The sequence below is a fragment of the Anarhichas minor genome, unplaced genomic scaffold, assembly GCF_050575085.1.
Source record: "Anarhichas minor isolate MPS153535 unplaced genomic scaffold, ASM5057508v1 ptg000073l, whole genome shotgun sequence".
Lineage (NCBI taxonomy): Eukaryota > Metazoa > Chordata > Actinopteri > Perciformes > Anarhichadidae > Anarhichas > Anarhichas minor.
In genome coordinates, this window is record NW_027466519.1 from 7,434,765 (window position 1) to 7,440,848 (window position 6,084).

Consider the following 6,084-nt stretch of genomic DNA (forward strand, 5'->3'; position numbering starts at 1 on the left):
GGTCACGAAGCATCCATGCCGCGTAGATATCCGCGGTTCTCCAGGTTCTTCCAGGGTTCGTCCTTATGTAGCCCCGAAGAGGCTAAACCGAGCTAACGGTAGATAAGAGTAATATTAACCGTGTTGAGATGGCGTTATTGTCCACAATGTCTCGCTTTAGATCCGCCGATAGGTCAGTCCGCAGTTCGCCTGTACGCGCTCACTCACACCATCAAGTTTGACACAAACATGACAGTGTTTCCGGTTTGTGTTCAGCGTCTTTTCAAATTAAAAGCGCCATTTGATTTATCTAACTTATTTTGACCAAATTCCATATTAATAAAATCCAAATTTGCAATCAAGAGGCCAACATTTTCCAAGCATTTCTAAAATTGAATATAGCCTACCTAATTTGCAGTTTCCCTCAATATGTCTCTGTGGCAACTGACTCTGTGGAAGAGCAATCGCCTAAAGTAACCTTAATAAATGATAAATCTACCCCTGAAACTTTATCAGAATCTAAATCAAGTTGCTTACTATCCTAAGTTAATGGATTGTAATGTATTAAGGGATTTTAAATATTTTTTATGAACGCATTAACGGGTTTGTAAAGACTAAAAGTACAAGTTACAGGTTACATCACAGGTAGAAATGTGTTGTGTATATATGTTGTGTATATGGTCCAAAATTCAGGGATTTATTTATATTCACTAACTAGAATCGTAAGTGTTACGCAACTAATCGACTACTACCTGATAACTAATGTAGTATTAACCTCATCCTTCGTTTCCCCCTCTTTTCTTAACATTAATATTTATTTTGAAAGTCAAATCGCTCTACTTCCTGTCTCACCGACTGCAAATGCGGTCCGATTGGATTATTCCGAGTTTTTTAAGACCTGAACTGGTTCTTGGCCTAGACGTCACAGAAAACATACACGTGCATGGTGCGTTTGATTTATAAACCCCGAGAACATGAACAGTATAGATAAGGTCAATTAACGGAATGACAACACGAAGGAGTCTGTAGGTAGCATCCTTTGGACCAGGAGCCCCGGGGATCGGCTCGTTATCTCAAAATGGGCAGACAGAACGAGTACCAGACCGGAAATAAGATATTGCCCTCACAATAAAAGTGCTACGTAAAAAAATATGCCTAAAGTACTCCCTTTCTTTTACTATAACAAATATTAACCCTATTAAAACACGCCATTCATTCATATCAAGTATATTACCATTTATCTAAAAATGTGTGTTTACGAAATTGTCAAACTATGTTTTTTACTTTGAAAAATGAACTGTATTCCGATTGGTTTGACAGTGGCACACGGACCTTAACAGACCGTGTATATCACGTGTCGGCGGCTGAGGTTGTTGGTTGCATGAGCGTGCGCGTGTATATGAATAAAACATGATAAAAAAAGAGTGGTGACGGTGGGGAACGTGACCAGTCGACTTACATCATCAATAGACGCTGAACGAGACGTTTTAGAGATCAGCGTTTGATTCTAGAAACATTTCAGTTTCCAGTTTCAGTTCATTGACAATAAGAATAATATTATAATGATGTCACCTTTTTTGTAAACCTCTGCTTAATCCCTATGAGGTCACAGGAGAGGCAAGCAAGCAGTGGAAATGAAAACAAGGTCATATATGTTTTTAAAGGTCTGGGTGGGAAATAAAGCCCCTGCTATTTACATTTACAGTGCCTCGTGCTACCCAGTGAGAACAATGGATACTAATACGCTAATAATAATGATAGTATTAATAATAATAGGTTTAACGTGCTGTGAATAGTGAGACAGCCATATGAGCAGTAATAAAAGCCTCAGAGGCAGGCAGTAATGAGCTGTGATCACATTTGAATAAACAAATCAGATGTGAGACAGTGTCAACAGAGATGAGAGCATCACGGTGTCCACAGTCCACATGAGATGGATAGGCTAAGTAGGGGAGAAGGGTCTTGCTTATCACATTCATTAGATCTGCTAAAAATGATTCCATCCATTATCTTTAACTGCTTATCCTGTTGGGGGGGGGGGGGCTGAAGCTGATCCCAGCTGACATTCACACCTATGGGCAATTTAGAGTCATCAATAAACCTATAGGCTGCATCTCTTTGGACTGAGGAAGGAAGCCAGAGAACCCCAGAGGGAACCCCACACTGACACAGGGAAGGCCCGTCTAGCCCGGGAATCGAACCCCGGCCCCACTTGCTGTGCAACCGTAACAGCCACTAGACCGCCATGGATTCAAAACTTTTAATCTATTATAAACTTCTGCTTTACAGCACAGCAGCTTTAAAATCCTGAACTATTATAAAACTGATTCTATCATTGTTAGTTTCTGCTACTAGCCCACTTATCATATATAGGCTACATTATATCATGCTACACGTGTAGGCCTAATGTGGTACTACGTGAAGCTGATAATGCATATGTACTTTTACTGTGAATACATTCTTTTTATTCTGTCAAAGCAACAACGACAGCAACCAAGATTGATTTTCCTCTTTTCTCAATGTTCTCACTCCGTCCTATTAAATGCTGACCTGCCCCAGTGGGCAGTGTGTTTCGGACGCGTTGCTGGGCAACAGGGCACCTGCAGAGGAGAGTGTATGTTGTTACCTGTAAGCTGACACTCAGAGACAGAAGAGACAGCTGTCGGACTGTGGTCTGACACTCATCTGTGGCTCAGAGCGGCTTCAATGAAACAAAGACAGCAACAAAACCAAGAAGTCAAACCAACAAGATGGCTTTAGCCAGCGGTCACTGGCTGGAGAAAGAGGTGAGGGGAGAAGCCCCAAGTCCCAGGTGGGTCTCATGATTTTTAAAGTGTATGGCAGTCTAATAATAGACTGATGATTCATCCACTCTGCTGGATGGTTTTGAGCCATGTGATGACATAAACTAATTTAAGGCTTTAAGTGGAGTGGTGTCGAGATGAAACTGAAAGATGTTTTTTGGGTGGTTTGCTCATTGTTAGATTGACACCTTTGTGTTGTCCAATGTGTGGTGACACAGACATGGCCACGCTTTAGCTGTGGCAGGAAACGTCGCCTTTCTGTCCGGAGGAGCCTCCAGCATCGACCAAGAGGTGACTGTTTCATTTTATGTTTTTAATTCAAGGAGATGTCACGAACAGCAGCCTGTTTTACATTTAAGAACAAAACATGGTCGAATCATGGAATGTGGATGGTGATGGTCTGCTACATTTCTTCTCATTTATTTAGGAGGACGTCACTATTTACTTCAGCGACTTCTACATGCTAACAGGTACAAATGAAGATGTAGGTAGACAGAACGGAACACAGAACATACACAGAACACGGAACAGAACACAGAACACAGAACACAGAACAGAACACGGAACACACATATAACACATATAACACACATAACACACACACATAACACAAACAGAACACAGAACAGAACACAGAACACACATATAACACACATAACACACACACAGAACACAAACAGAACACACATATAACACACATAACACACACACAGAACACAAACAGAACACACATATAACACACATAACACACACACAGAACACACATATAACACACATAACACAAAACACACACAGAATATATAACAAACACAGAACACAGAACACAGAAAAGAACACAGAACAGAACACGGAACAGAAGAGAGTAGCTATGCAATGAGATAATAAGCTACTGGGAACATATTTAGAATACATGTAGTGTATTTATGAAAAATAATTAAATGATAAAAGCTATAACTTTGTGATTCTGTCTCGGCCAGCAGAGAAGGTCTTGGTGGCCCTGACGCCACTACTGGTGTAACGTACTTGGCAATAAACGGTTCTGGTTCTGATTCTTGCCAGGAACACTGTTGTTGTTATGAAGCTGAGCTGCTGTGACTGAAAAGAAAAGAACTAATGACCAGAGATTTTGTTGTTGTTTGTAGTTTCTCCTGATGATGTGTCGTGGGAGGAGATTCCTCAGAGCGGAGAAGTTCCCTCAGCCAGAGCAGGACACACTCTTTGGTAAACTCCAGCACTGACTAGCTTGTAGTACTGAGCAGCAGTACTGTACAGCAGAGACTATTGTCATAGCTTCATCTTCTTTCCTCCTCAGTGTTGTGAAAGGAAAGCTGTACCTGTTTGGAGGAGCGTCCAGCCCCAACGCCACCGAGTGTCTCCCGGGAGTCTTCAGCTTTGATATAGGTGAGGACGTCACAGCATGTGGAGACAAAGAGGAAACACGTCCAGCTCGGTCTGTGCTCATGCTTTATGTTTGTTGTTGCTTCAGTGTTACATTCAAATAAAGCCTAACAGCAATGTGACGGTATTACCACTTTATAACAGTGTCTCTGACTTGGGATTGCTTATCAGTCGGGGGCGTGGCCCTCAGAACCCTCAGACACAGCGCTGCTGCCGTGGGAGACAACATCTACGTGTACGGAGGCATTCTGGGAGGGAATCCAACCGACGACCTCATGGTCTTCAACACAGGTCCATACATCATTATCCTTATCTTCATTAAGGGGCCGTACTTCTGTTTGTTAATGTTTTTTACCCATGGATGTATAAAGAGAACTGTGTGAGTGTGTTTTCTCTCTGCTCTGTTTCAGCGTCTCTCACCTGGACGCCGGTAAAAACTAGCGGATCGCTGCCTCCTGCCCTGTAAGACGCTTATTAATAGTTTCACTGAGGGAGGATTCATGACAGGAATGTTTTATTGGATAATATGAAAATGCTCTGGGGTTTTAACGTCGTATCAACGCTGACACACACTGACGATAACTTTAGCATTTGTGTGTTTCTTGTATGTGTGTAGGTGGGGTCAGAGTTTTGCTCTGGTGGGAGATCAGGTGTTCATGTCCGGAGGTTATGAAGCAGGTGGAGACTTCTGTAAAGACTTCCATGTTCTCAACACAGGTAATAAACTCTGATTCAGAAACATATAGAAACAAAAATCGGAGGGATTGTCGGGTGTTTTGTATTAGTTCAGGTCGCACTTCATCTGCCAGTTATAACTAGAGTGTATTCTAAACGTCTCAGGATTATACTTCCAAGTACAAATGCTTTTGACTTGAAATCAATATTGATAATAAAATCTATACAGTATATTTTAAAAGTAGAATTTAAATGGAATATAATATATATTGTAATGAATGATGTGATTTTACGTCAATGTAGTCAGTCCTGGACTTCCATACAGAGTGTATTTCTTTAAAGGTTGTACACACCCTGACATTAAACAGTCTGACTTGAGGTCTCCACAGATCATAGACTCACCTTTGAGTTCCACCCGTTTGTTTTTTAGAGAACTTACAGTGGCTGAAGTGGGAGGTGAAGGGAGAATCACCGGCAGCCTGCAGCGGACAAACACTGACTGCACACCATGATAAAGTACACACACACACACACACACACACACACACACACACACACACACACACACACACACACACACAGGTGCATTGTAGTTACAATACATTTTACTGGTAATACAGCAGTGCTTTCAGACAGCAAGATGAGGGAGGGCGGCTGCGACCGCATTCGCAGTTCATGTCAGTTAAACTTTCTTGAGCTTGTCGCCATGGTTAAACTACAGCGAGGGAAAGGGTTCAGGAGCTGATTGAACTTGTGTCTGAGCTTCCTGAATGGTTCACCTCTTCAGAGCGGTCAGATCAAGAAGTCAGAGAGGAAGACATCTCGTATACATCAATATAAGTAGCTCCCATTGATGGATTCTGTCTTCATTGTTGGTGTTTGTTTTGATTATGATGAATGTAATTCTTCACTATGTTTAATCCCATGGAGGACATCTACCTGTTTGGCGGCAAAAGCACAAATGAGGACGGCACGGTGACGCCTTCCAATGAAATCCATAAACTCAGTATCTGTGAGTGAGACGCCGACGAATGACAACAGGAGTTATTCTAAAGAAAGTCAAAGGATTGAGTTATGCTCTTTTCATATATTTCACGTGGTTTCCCTCCAGCTAAGATGAAGTGGAAGGTCCCTCTGTACGTTGGAATTCCTCCGGCCCGACGCCACGGACACAGCGCCTTCATCCTCCACAGCCACGTCAGTGTGCCGCTAATTATTTAAAAAGTTG